Source organism: Gossypium hirsutum, chromosome A12, assembly GCF_007990345.1.
Source record: "Gossypium hirsutum isolate 1008001.06 chromosome A12, Gossypium_hirsutum_v2.1, whole genome shotgun sequence".
NCBI lineage: Eukaryota > Viridiplantae > Streptophyta > Magnoliopsida > Malvales > Malvaceae > Gossypium > Gossypium hirsutum.
Genome location: NC_053435.1, coordinates 38439815 through 38454720, shown reverse-complemented (window position 1 = coordinate 38454720; position 14906 = coordinate 38439815).

Sequence of the window (14906 nt, the reverse complement as noted above, 5' to 3'; positions counted from 1 at the left end):
TCATGTGAATTAGTGTAGAATATGTAATATGAATGTGTGAAAATTTCAAGCTCAATTGGGTTGATTCATGTGAATTTAGTCAATAGGACTTATGTGAGAAAATTCTAAAATGTGATAGGTCAATGTGTGAGGACCTACTAGTGCATGTGGACAAAGGGGGGACTTGCATGTCAAATTTCCCCCCCTATGAGTAGTGCCGGCCATGACAAGGAAGGATGGGCAAAACATTCATGAACATGTTTGTTAGTGGAAGAATAAAATAAGGAGTATGGGTAATAAAGAAATGGAAAACAAAGAAAAAAAATGTGTTGTAGTGTTTGTCCCCCCCATTGCCGTGAGCTCAAGAGAAGAAAGGAGAAAAGTTTGTGTTCATCCTTTCTCACCTCCATTTTAGCCTAAATTAGAAGAAAAACAAAGAAAAAAATTTCTCATCCTTTGGTTCATCCTTGGCCAAAAATTTTAAGGAGGAAAGAAGAAGAAAGGTGAAGAGATTCGCCATGCATGTAGCTAGGCAAGGTATGTTAATGATGTTCCATGAGATGCATGCATGTTTTAGTTGTTAGCTTGAGTTTACCTAGCCCATGGTCTAAATCTTGCTATGTGATGGAAATGGCACTTGACATGGATGCATCATTCTGGTTGGTGTTGATGTTGTGGTGATGAGGCATGAGGATGAGTTAAGATTCGGCCTAGGTGGAGGTTGTTAATGCCATTGCATGCAAATATGAAGCTTGTTAATGATGCATGTGATGATGGCTTGATGATTCTGAACCTCCTTTTAGCATTTTTGTGTGAGCACATATGTGATTGGTTGCTAAGGGAGAAGAATCGGCTAGCAGATGTGTGCTAAGGCCGAATGTAACTTGCATGTTGATGAGCAATGCATGTGTTAAATCGATGAAAGGGGGAGGATGCTTTACTAGTGTGTATATGTGTGTATTAAGTGTTGAAATCGACCCCAAAAATGGACATGCATATTCGGCCAAGGGGAAAGAAATTAGCTAATATGTGTGTTGATGCATGATTTGCATGTATGAGACTTTAATGTCTAATGTATGAATATGGCTAAGTGCCTTGTGTTCATCTTTTGATGCCTAAATGATGAAATCAATTTATTTGTTTGATTAAGCTCAAGAGCAAAGGGGAATAAATCCGATAAGGGAAGGAAAAAGTGGTCGAATAGTTAGCGGGATCGTTCGACAACACCCGAGGTAAGTTCTTGAGTAAAAGAGCTTAAATTATGATGTGATTAGATCATGTTTGAGCAAATTAAAATCATGCTCTTTGTGTGGCTATTGAGCCGAATTTGCAAGAATGATAAATGTCTTGTGTTTGAGTTTGCTAACGAAAATGAAATACGAATGGGCCATGATTATGTTAAATGTGCATGGTTATTTGAATGCTGTCCGGGCTAAGTCCGAAGGCTTGTGCTAAGTGACAATATCCGGACTAAGATCCGAAGGCTTTGTGCGAGATACTAAATCCGGGTTAAGTCCGAAGCATCGTGCGAGTTGTTAATCCGGGTTAAGTCCCGAAGGCATTCTTGCGAGTGTTAAATCCGGGTTAAGTCCGAAGGCATTCGTGCGAGTTGTTAAATCCGGGTTAAGTCCCGAAGGCATTGTGTGAGTTACTAAAACCGGGCTATGTCCCGAAGGCATTGAACGAGGAGCTATATCCGGTTAAATCCCGAAGGTACGTGATTTGGTAATGAATGAGCTTGCTGTAAAATTCCAGTGAATACTCGAAAAACATCCCAATATGGGGATATGTTACGTATGTGTTAAATATTAATCGAGCCCTTACAAATAATGTTCGCTCAGTTGATAAACGAGCTACCGGCCTTCGGCCAAGTTAGTTTATTGTGTATGTACATAAGGGTTGTTAATGTTGTGAAGCAAGTTTGATATCGGTAAATTGCGTATTATGAAATATTCCGTTTAGCTATATGTGTGCTATTATTTGTGCATGCTGGAATTCCTTGCTCAAACTTACTAAGCATAAATTGCTTACTCGTTACATTGCTCCTCTGTTTTATAGATTTTTGGTTCTCCAGCATCGGACTCGGGATCTTGAGTCGAAGTCGCCCACACTATCAAAGGCTCTTTTGGGTACTATTTTGGTTGAATTTGATATGGCATGTATAGGACTACCCATTGTTGTCTTTCGAGTACTTTATGAATGTATAAGTGTACAGCCATGCGAAAATGGCTTGTAGAAGTGGAGTATGGCATTAGACCATTCGTATTTATGAATGTATAGATGGTTTCATGATGTAACTATGTTGGAATGGAAGTGTTGAGCAAATGATCAGCCACTAGAATGGCTAAGTATGATCATATGTGGGCTTATGTATGACAAGGCCCTAGTTGGTCCATGAAACCCCAAATTAGGTAAGGTTCACTTTGAAAACAGAAGCTGATAGCAGCAGTGGTGTGGATTGGAAAAATCACAAGAATTCGTAGGAGTGGAATTAAATAGTGAATAAATTATGTAATCGAACCTTGATGAATCTACTTTCATATGGAAGTAACGAAACAATTATAGGAACAGTACAGAAAGAGATATTCGGGTTCTTGTGTAACAGGGCCAGAACAGTTTCTGGATTCACTGTTCCGCCTTTGGAAATTCACTATAAATTGACCAGAGATAATTAGGGTCATACCATATATGTATGGATTCCTCTGAGTCTAGTTTCCATAGAAACAAACGGCATCAGTATTGAAGCTCTGTGCAGAGAGATATCCCAGTCGTAATGGGAAAAGGTCAGTGTAGTCAACCCCTGTAACATGGAGACTTTGACTAATAAACTGTACTAATTGGCCCGACCAAAAATTCTAGAAAAAATCCATAGGTGGGGACATGAGTCTAGTTTCAGGGAAAAATCACAAAACTGATTTTTGAGTTATGAACTCAAGATATGATTTTGAAGCGACTAGTACTCAGACTGGGCAGTGTCTGGAAAAATTTTCAAAGTTTGTTAACATTCGTGTCCGACTCCGTGTCGGTCTCGGGTTCGGGTGTTACATTTTATTGGTATCAGAGCTACGGTTTAGTCGATTCTAGGACTACCCCTAATGTGTTGGGTCTAGCTATACATGCCATTTTTTTGTGATTACTTGATAGTGTGGTGACTTCTGACAATTGTAAATGTGTTTATAGTAATGGATCCCGATCGTGACCGAGAGGTAGCTGATGATCTTGAGAGTGTAGGGCCTGCTCCCGCGCAAGGGGCAGTGCCGGTAGACTCTCAACCTAATGCTAGTAATCCGAATGATGAAGCTAGACAAGCATTCTATAGCGTGATGAATGATTGGTTCAACCAATACATTCGAACTAATATGGCTGTTCCACAACCTCCATTCCCGACAAATACTACCCCCGCACCTACAATACCACCGGTAACTGACCAAATAAGGTCAAATAAGCCCCAGTTGACAGAATCCGAAAACATGGGCTACTGATTTAAGGCTATGGATAGCGATGATGCGAGCAAGCGATTTTGGCTGGACAACACTATCCGGGTACTCGATGAGCTATCTTGTACACCGATGAATGTCTAAAGTGTGCTATCTCCTTGCTACGTGATTCTGCTACTATTGGTGGAGTACTCTGACTTCTATTGTGCCCGAGAGCAAGTAACTTGGGATTTTCCAAACTGAGTTTGGAAAAGTATATCAGTCAGAGATTTGTTGATCAAAACGAAGGAATTTCTTGAGCTTAAGCAAGGCTCCATGTCGGTTACTGATTACGAGCGAAAATTTGTTAGACTTAGCAAATACGCTCGGAATGTGTTTCGTCCGAAGCTATTATGTGTAAACGCTTCGAGGATGGGCTGAATGAAGATATAAAAATGTTCGTTGGCGTTCTTGAAATACGAGAGTTCGTGGTACTTGTTGAACGAGCTTGTAAAGCCGAAGAGCTTAGAAAAGAAAAGCAAAGAGTTCATGAGGGAACTGGAGAGTTTCGTAAAAGATCCTCGGAAGGTCTCTTCAACAGACATCGAAGAGATTTCGAGATGATGCGGGCCAGTTTAGAGGCACTTCGGGCCTTTTTGGACGAGATCGTGATCGACCCCTGTGGGTACACGAGGCACTTCGGTCGCCAGTGTTGGGAATGAACGTCGAGACAGGACGAAATGCCGATATTGCGGTAAATGGCATTCGGGGAGTTGTAGATTTCCTGACCGCTCCTGTTACAAATGCGGATCAGTGGACCACTTCATTAAAGATTGCCCGAGGTTGTCGGGACAGAATGCAAATCAGAGTGGGAGACCGGGTGCTACCACTGCTCAAGGTAGACCATCTGGAAATATGGGCAATGCTGGTGGTGGTCAGAGAGGATCTAGAGATGATATAACCAGATCCGAAGCCCGTGCGCCTGCTAGAGCTTATGCTATACGTGCCCGCGAGGATGCTTCTTCGCCTGATGTTATTACCGGTACATTCACCCTCTTTGATACTAATGTAATTGCTTTGATTGACCCCGGTTCTACCCATTCTTACATATGTGAAACCTTAGCATCCAGTAAGACTTTACCTATTGAGTCTACTGAGTTTGTAATTCGGGTGTCAAATCCCTTGGGTCGTTATGTGCTTGTCGACAAAGTGTGTAAGAAATGTCCCCTGGAAAATTCGAGGTTCCTGTTTTCCAGCGGACTTGATGCTTTTGCCGTTTGATGAATTTGATGTTATCCTTGGGTTGGATTGGTTGACCGCGCATGATGCGATTGTGAATTGCAAGAGCAAGACTATTGATTTGAGGTGCGCAAATAACGAAGTAGTCCGAATTGAGTCTGCGGACTTGGAGGGGATGCCAGCTGTAATATCAGCAATGTTGGCACAGAAATATGTAAGAAAAGGGTGCGAAGCATACCTTGCATATGTGCTTGATGACAAAGAATTAGAAAAGAAACCCGAATCTGTGCCGGTGGTTTGTGAATACCCGGATGTTTTTCCAGAAGAATTACCGGGTTTACCACATGTTCGGGAGGTAGAGTTTGGTATTGAGCTTGTACCTGGGACTACGCCGATTTCGATAGCTCCGTATCGTATGGCACCAACCGAGTTAAAGGAGTTGAAAGCTCAGTTGCAAGAACTGACGGAGAGAGGTTTCGCTCGACCAAGTTTCTCACCTTGGGGTGCACCAGTATTGTTCGTGAAAAAGAAGGACGGAACCATGAGGTTGTGCATTGACTATCGTCAGCTGAATAAAGTGACGATAAAGAACAAATATCCGTTGCCGCGCATCGATGATTTGTTCGACCAACTGAAGGGAGCCTCAGTGTTCTCAAAAATAGATTTGAGTTCGGGCTATTATCAGTTGCGAATTCGAGATCCAGATATTCCCAAAACTGCCTTCAGAACGAGATATGGTCACTACGAATTCTTAGTGATGCCGTTTGGGCTCACTAATGCCCCTGCAGTATTTATGGATTTGATGAATCGGATCTTCAGACCGTATTTGGATCAGTTCGTAGTTGTGTTCATTGATGACATTTTGGTCTATTCAAGAGATGAGACCGAACATGCTGAGCATCTGAGGCTAGTGTTGCAAATTTTGCGGGATAAGCAGTTATATGCTAAGTTCAGTAAGTGTGAGCTCTGGTTAAGAGAGGTTAGCTTCTTGGGTCATGTGGTATCCGCGTCGGGTATTCGAATTGACCCGAACAAAATTTCAGCCATACTGGACTGGAAACCTCCGAGAAATGTTACTGAAGTTCGGAGCTTTTTGGGGCTCGCCAGTTATTACCGACGATTTGTGAAAGGTTTCTCGATGATAGCCACACCAATGACGAAGCTACTTCAAAAGGATGTTAAGTTCGAGTGGACGGAAAAATGTCAGAAAAGTTTCGACCAACTGAAAACTCGTTTGACTGAAGCTCCAATTTTGGTGCAACCCGAATCAGGTAAAGAGTTTGTCATCTATAGTGACGCATCCCTACTTGGGTTGGGTTGCGTATTGATGCAAGAAGGTCGAGTCGTGGCCTATGCGTCGAGACAATTGAAGCCACACGAGAGGAATTATCCGACCCATGATCTCGAACTAGCTGCCATCGTGTTTGCTTTAAAAATATGGCGACATTATCTGTTTGGTGAGAAGTGCCATGTATTTTCGGATCACAAAAGTCTCAAATATTTGATGACTCAACTAGACTTGAATCTGCGACAAAGACGTTGGCTTGAGTTGTTGAAAGATTAGGAGCTTGTCATTGATTACCACCCGGGAAAGGCTAACGTGGTTGCGGATGCCTTAAGCCGGAAGTCATTGTTTGCTTTACGAGCGATGAACGTGCATTTGTCTGTTTTACCAGATAGTGTGTTAGTAGCTGAATTAAAAGCTAAACCATTATTGACTCACCAAATTCGTGAAGCTCAGAAAGTCGATGATGAATTGGTTGCAAAACGGTCTAAGTGTTTTCCGAACGAGGAATCGGAGTTTCAAATTGATGATGATGATTGTTTGAGGTTCAGAAATCATTTGTGTGTTCCAAGGAATTCGGAACTCATTTCGATGATTCTGAACGAAGCCCATTGTAGCCGAATGTCAATTCACCCGGGGAGTACGAAAATGTACAACGATTTGAAACGTCAATTTTGGTGGCATGGTATGAAACGGGACATCTCTGACTTTGTTTCGAGATGTTTAATATGTCAACAAGTGAACGCGGAACATCAAGTGTCTTCAGGATTACTCCAGCCGATCATGATACCCGAGTGGAAATGGGATCGAGTCACAATGGACTTTGTGTCCGGACTGCCTTTGTCAGCAAGTAAGAAGGATGCGATATGGGTTATTGTTGATAGACTGACTAAGTCGGCTCATTTCATCCCCGTACGTACGGATTTTTCATTGGATAAACTAGCTGAATTGTACGTTTATCAAATTGTGAGATTACACGGGGTACCTGTTTCTATCGTGTCGGATAGAGATCCGAGATTCACCTCACGATTTTGGAAGAAATTGCAAGAAGCTCTGGGTACCAAGTTGCATTTTAGCACTGCTTTTCACCCCCAAACCGATGGTCAATCCGAGCGGATAATTCAGATACTTGAGGATATGTTGAGATGTTGCATCCTCGAGTTCAGTAGTTCATGGGAACGGTATTTACCTTTGATTGAATTCGCTTACAACAATAGTTTTCAATCAAGTATTAAGATGGCACCTTACGAGGCTTTGTACGGTCGTAAATGCCGTACACCATTGTTTTGGACCGAGCTCGGTGAAAGTAAAATTTTCGGAGTTGATTTGATTAAAGATGCTGAGCAGAAAGTAAAGGTAATCCGTGAAAGTCTGAAGGTAGCCACGGATCGTCAGAAGTCGTACGCAGATTTGAAACGAAAAGACATCGAGTATCAGGTGGGAGACAAAGTGTTCCTTAAGGTTTCACCTTGGAAAAGATACTCAGGTTCGGCCGTAAGGGCAAGTTGAGCCCAAGATTCATTGGGCCGTACGAAATCTCCGAATGAGTTGGTCCGGTTGCGTATAGATTGATTTTGCCCCCGGAGCTTGAAAAGATTCATGATGTCTTTCATGTTTCGATGCTTCGACGCTATCGATCTGATCCATCGCATATAATTAGCCCATCAGAGGTTGAAATTCAAGTCGACATGAGCTATGAAGAAGAACCGATGCGTATCCTAGCTCGTGAAGTGAAGGAGTTGCGAAACAAAAGAGTTCCGCTAGTAAAGGTGTTATGGCTCAAACACGGGATCGAGGAAGCTACTTGGGAGACCGAGAGCTCGATGAAAGAACGATACCCAAACCTATTTACCGGTAAGATTTTCGGGGACGAAAATTTCTTAAGTGGGGGAGAGTTGTGACAGCCCAAAGTTGACCCTAGTCGGGAAGTGGTTTCGGGACCGCTAAACCGAGTCACCGAAATGTTTGAATGTGATACTTATTGTGTAGAATATGTAATTATGAATGTGTGAAAATTTCAAGCTTCAATTGGGTTGATTTCATGTGAATTTAGTCAATAGGACTTATGTGAGAAAATTCTAAAATGTGATAGGTCAATGTGTGAGGACCTACTAGTGCATGTGGACAAAGGGGGGACTTGCATGTCAAATTTCCCCCCCTAATGAGTAGTGGCCGGCCATGACAAGGAAGGATGGGCAAAACATGTCATGAAACATGTTTTGTTAGTGGAAGAATAAAATAAGGAGTATGGGTAATAAAGAAATGGAAAACAAAAGAAAAAAAATGTGTGTGTAGTGTTTGTCCCCCCCCATTGCCGTGAGCTCAAGAGAAGAAAGGAGAAAAGTTTGTGTTCATCCTTTCTCACCTCCATTTTAGCCTAAATTAGAAAGAAAAACAAAGAAAAAAATTTCTCATCCTTTGGTTCATCCTTGGCCAAAAATTTTAAGGAGGAAAGAAGAAGAAAGGTGAAGAGATTCGGCCATGCATGTAGCTAGGCCAAGGTATGTTTAATGATGTTCCATGAGATGCATGCATGTTTTAGTTGTTAGCTTGAGTTCTACCTAGCCCATGGTCTAAATCTTGCTATGTGATGGAAATGGCACTTGACCATGGATGCATCATTCTTGGTTGGTGTTTGATGTTGTGGTGATGAGGCATGAGGATGAGTTAAGATTCGGCCTAGGTGGAGGTTGTGTTAATGCCATTGCATGCAAAATATGAAGCTTGTTAATGATGCATGTGATGATGGCTTGATGATTCTTGAACCTCCTTTTTAGCATTTTTGTGTGAGCACATATGTGCATTGGTTGCTAAAGGGAGAAGAATCGGCTAGCAAGATGTGTGCTAAGGCCGAATGTAACTTTGCATGTTGATGAGCAATGCATGTGTTAAATCGATGAAAAGGGGGAGGATGCTTTACTAGTGTGTATATGTGTGTATTAAGTGTTGAAATCGACCCCAAAAATGGACATGCATATTCGGCCAAGAGGAAAGAAATTAGCTAATATGTTGTGTTGATGCATGATTTTTGCATGTATGAGACTTTAATGTCTAATGTATGAATATGGGCTAAGTGCCTTGTGTTCATCTTTTGATGCCTAAATGATGAAATCAATTTATTTGTTTGATTAAGCTCAAGAGCAAAGGGGAAATAAATCCGATAAAGGGAAGGAAAAAGTGGTCGAATAGTTAGCGGGATCGTTCGACAACACCCGAGGTAAGTTCTTGAGTAAAAGAGCTTAAATTATGATGTGATTAGATCATGTTTTGAGCAAATTAAAATCATGCTCTTTGTGTGGCTATTGAGCCGAATTTGCAAGAATGATAAATGTCTTGTGTTTGAGTTTTGCTAACGAAAATGAAATACGAATGGGCCATGATTTATTGTTAAATGTGCATGGTTATTTGAATGCTGTCCGGGCTAAGTCCCGAAGGCTTGTGCTAAGTGACAATATCCGGACTAAGATCCGAAGGCCTTTGTGCGAGATACTAAATCCGGGTTAAGTCCCGAAGGCATTCGTGCGAGTTGTTAAATCCGGGTTAAGTCCCGAAGGCATTCGTGCGAGTTGTTAAATCCGGGTTAAGTCCCGAAGGCATTCGTGCGAGTTGTTAAATCCGGGTTAAGTCCCGAAGGCATTGTGTGAGTTACTAAAACCGGGCTATGTCCCGAAGGCATTTGAACGAGGAGCTATATCCGGTTAAATCCCGAAGGTACGTGATTTGGTAATGAATGAGCTTGCTGTAAAATTCCAGTGAATACTCGAAAAACATCCCAATATGGGGATATGTTACGTATGTGTTAAATATTAATCGAGCCCTTACAAATAAATGTTCGCTCAGTTGATAAACGAGCTACCGACCTTCGGCCAAGTTAGTTTATTGTGTATGTACATAAGGGTTGTTAATGTTGTGAAGCAAGTTTGATATCGGTAAATTGCGTATTATGAAATATTCCGTTTAGCTATATGTGTGCTATTATTTGTGCATGCTGGAATTCCTTGCTCAAACTTACTAAGCATAAATTGCTTACTCGTTACATTGCTCCTCTGTTTTATAGATTTTTGGTTCTCCAGCTATCGGACTCGGGATCTTGAAGTCGAAGTCGCCCACACTATCAAAGGCTCTTTTGGGTACTATTTTGGTTGAATTTTGATATGGCATGTATAGGACTACCCATTGTTGTCTTTCGAGTACTTTATGAAATGTATAAGTGTACAGCCATGCGAAAATGGCTTGTAGAAGTGGAGTATGGCATTAGACCATTCGTATTTATGAATGTATAGATGGTTTCATGATGTAACTATGTTGGAATGGAAGTGTTGAGCAAATGATCAGCCACTAGAATGGCTAAGTATGATCATATGTGGGCTTATGTATGACAAGGCCCTAGTTGGTCCATGAAACCCCAAATTAGGTAAGGTTCACTTTGAAAACAGAAGCTGATAGCAGCAGTGGTGTGGATTGGAAAAATCACAAGAATTCGTAGGAGTGGAATTAAATAGTGAATAAATTATGTAATCGAACCTTGATGAATCTACTTTCATATGGAAGTAACGAAACAATTATAGGAACAGTACAGAAAGAGATATTCGGGTTCTTGTGTAACAGGGCCAGAACAGTTTCTGGATTCACTGTTCCGCATTTGTAAATTCACTATAAATTGACCAGAGATAATTAGGAGTCATACCATATATGTATGGATTCCTCTCTGAGTCTAGTTTCCATAGAAACAAACGGCATCAGTATTGAAGCTCTGTGCAGAGAGATATCCCAGTCGTAATGGGAAAAGGTCAGTGTAGTCGACCCCTGTAACATGGGAGACTTTGACTAATAAACTGTACTAATTGGCCCGACCAAAAATTCTAGAAAAAAATCCATAGGTGGGGACATGAGTCTAGTTTCAGGGAAAAATCACAAAACTGATTTTTGAGTTGTGAAACTCAAGATATGATTTTTGAAGCGACTAGTACTCAGACTGGGCAGTGTCTGGAAAAATTTTTCAAAGTTTGTTAACATCTCGTGTCCGACTCCGGTGTCGGTCTCGGGTTCGGGGTGTTACAACATACGTAATTTCTCATGTATAAGTACATTATTCAACTCACCGATCCCTTTTTCATCATATCACATTTCAATTTTGAACTTACCGTTTCATTACCTTTTCTTACCGTTTCATTTGTATAATACCAGACATAAGCATATACATCAATCATAATCTCAAGCTTGACATAAACCTAATCACCATCATCACTACACAAGTTAGTGCATTTATGTATATAACTCATTTGGGGTCAATCATATGATAAACCATTTTACAAGAAATTACACCTTTTGAATCTTACCACCTTTTCATGAACATAAGCATATTTCCATTTGGCCAATTACCATTTCAATGTATATCATTAATATTAAACATGATATAATGCAACCAAAAGCTTGGCACAAACCTAAGCATCATCCACAATCTCAAATGATAATTCATTTATGTTTAGGTTAATATTCAATAAATAAAAAATCTTTCAAATTCATTAAACAATTTACCTTATCAAGATTTTTCATATGAAGAACGACTTACAGATTAGAGTACATTGTCAGTCCAACCGAACACACAAGATGCTCACACGAGCCAATCCCTCAAACACACAATGCTCATAAGAGCTAATCCAACCAACACACCAAATAGAGTGTATAACATGAGAGTTCGCAGCAAATGCTGAACCTCAGTTTACTCGAGTAATGTGAATATACATCACTCCATAATCATCTCCACTCTAATTCCTCATAACACACCAAATCACGATTGTACTCTATCCCGCGTTCATTCCAATCCGAGTAATCAAATTCAATATTATATCTCAAATGACCATTAATTATCAACAATTAAAAATAAATATACATGTTGTACCATGTTAATCTACTAAAAAATTCATATTGATGTTAAATTCTAACTGTACGAGATTACCTGGCTAAATTGCAGAAATATCAAAGTACAGGGAAATTTTGGTAATTTTCCATTCCCCTTGATTTTCCACTCGACCTTGATCTAACTTAATAATTTTATTCAATTTATTAATTAAAACAGTAAAAAAATTTATATTATGAAATTTAGTATTTTTGACATTTTTATGAAATTGCCTTTAACATTTTACTTTTATTTAATTTGGTCCCTGGACCTAAGACATGGAAATTAACCATTTTTAATGCAAAACCGTGCTAGCCGAATATTCATGGCATTCAATACAACCCATTGTTGCAATAGTTTCACAACGAGCCCTTTTATTTTTACTATTTAAACAACTTAGTCCCTAATCAAAAATTCATCAAAAATCACTTAATAAAATACTTTTAAATATCAACTAATATCTCAAAATTCATCATTTAACATATAAAATCACAAGGTTCATCAATGGAAACATTCAAAATCCTTAACAGTTTCAAAATCGAATATATAGGCTAGCTGCTGGACCTAGTTACAACTATCTCAAAAACATAAAAATTACAAGAAATAGGATTGATTATACTCGCATGCAAAGAAATAAAGCCAAAACCAAAACCTCCTCTATAGCTATGGTGCTCAATCGTGTGAAGAAGAAGAAATGAAGTTAAAATGTTTTAATTTCACTTTTATTTGTTTTAATTTCCTTTTAATTACAAAATTGCCATTGAATTTATATTATTTAATTTATTTTCAACCATATGTCATCCCACCATTCTAAGAATGGTTAATTTACCATATTAATCCTTCCACTTATATTCATTAGGCCATTTAATCATTCAAATCTAATAGTGATCAAATTTTACATATTTCACGATTTAGTCCTTTTTTATTAATTAACTTTCGAAACGTTAAAATTTGTTAATGAAACTTTAAGACCACCTTAATGAAACTCCGTAAATATTTATAAAATATTTACGGCTTGGTTTATAGAAATGAGGTCTCGATACCTAATTTTCTAAAATCATTTGACCTTATTGTCTTACCACTTGAACTTAATTAATCATAAGAATAACATAAATTATCATATCAAAAATATTTTAAAACCATATTTGACTCATAAATATTAAATAGTAATATTTATGAACTTACACCCTAAACCACAATCCAATTTCTACAATCCATCATAGCAGAATCATCTGAGCTTTTCCTACAGTAACTAAGGAAATGGACTAAACACTCATATGCAGTATAAACCCAATCAATCTCAAGGGTTTAACCAATAAGCTCTAAAACCACCTTAAGTTGAGTCATTAAACAATTTGGAGGACTTGTTGAAGGCATACATGGTGACAAATGATGCTTTGATTCAAAGTAAAGCAACAACACTAAAAAATCTGGAGAACCAGATGGGTTAGTTAGCTATTGACCTTTGTAGTAGACCACAAGGAGCTTTGCCGAGTGATACAAAAAATCTAAGGAGTTTGGGTATGGAGCATTGAAAATTGGTTGTGTTACGAAGTGGAAAGGCTTTGTAACCCAAGGAGGTAATGACTGAAGATGAACCTACTAAGAAGGATGAAAGTCAACCAATAATTGAAGTTCCTACACCAAAAAAAATCAAATAATGAAAAATCTGATAAAACCCTAAACTAGTAAATTCTAAGTATCTAACACTTTCTTTTGCAGATTTGCCTTTTCAAAAAAGTTGTCCATATCAACCTAAAGTTCCAAATCGTCAAAGACTTCAGTAGAATAAGTAGAAAAAAGAGGTACAATTCAAGAAGTTCTTGGATATTCTAAAACAACTTTACATCAACATCCCGTTGGTGGAGGCTTTAGAACAGATGCCCAACTACTTGAAGTTTATTAAGGATATTTTATCCAAGAAGAAATGACTTAGTGAGTATGATACTATTGCTTTGATGAAGGAGTGAAGCGTAACAGCCCAATTTTGGGTCTAGTCAGAACAGTGGTTTTGAGACCACAAATCTGATGTAGAAAACTTTATTTTTATTATATTATTATTATGGTCTAAAATTTTATTGAATTATTTTGTGAAAATTTCGTTCGAAAAATTTGACGTTTGGGCACTCAATTTAGTCAAAAGGACTAAATTGTAAAAAGTGCAAAAGTTTAGTTCTACATGTTAGAAGTGTCTAATTGCTATGAAATTTTAAATTGGATGTCCTTAAATGGTAATTAGACCATTTTTAAGTTTTTGGAAAAAATGGACATGGTTAGGTATGTTTCTAAAGTTTTTCATTAAGGGCATTTTAGTAATTTGGTAATTAAATGAATTAAAAAGCCAAATTAAAAGCCAATTTTTGTCCATCTTCCTCCCATGGATGAAATTTACAAGAAGAAACCATGGCTAGGGTTTTTGAAGCTCGATTGTAAGTTCGTTCTAGCCCCGTTTTTAATGATTTTTATATTGTTGAAATCCTCGTAACATGATCTATCTATTTCTACCACTAAATTAAGAAATAATAAAGGTCTAAAATTTTACCCATGATGGATATTTGTATATTTTTATGTCTAATGGTAGGAAATGTATGTTTGGTGTATGATAAACGACTTTTGCTAAGTGATTTTTGATGAAAATGACTAAAAGGACCTATTTGTAAAAAGTTATAAAATGGGTGTTAAAATGATAATAAAAAAATGCAGGCTGCTATAAGCATGTATAAGGTTCGGCTAGGCATCAGTATTGAAGAAATTGAGTACATTTCATTTTACGAGCCTATGGACTAAAATGTAAAAATGTCAAACTTTAGGGGCAAAAATGTATTTTTTGCCATAATGTGATTTTGGGCTGATTTGAATAGTATAATGATTAAATAAGTTAAATGTGATATTGTAGATCAAGAAAAACGAGGTTCAAAATTAGAACGGGGGAAAAAAGAGCATTTGACGATTAGGTCATTTTCGCCATTTCTATCTTGAGGTAAGTTCGTATGTTTAATAAGCATTAAATTATATATGTATAAATGCTTAATTGATATAGTTGTGGAAAATGTTATATTATTGAAATGAAATGTGAATGCTATTGAAA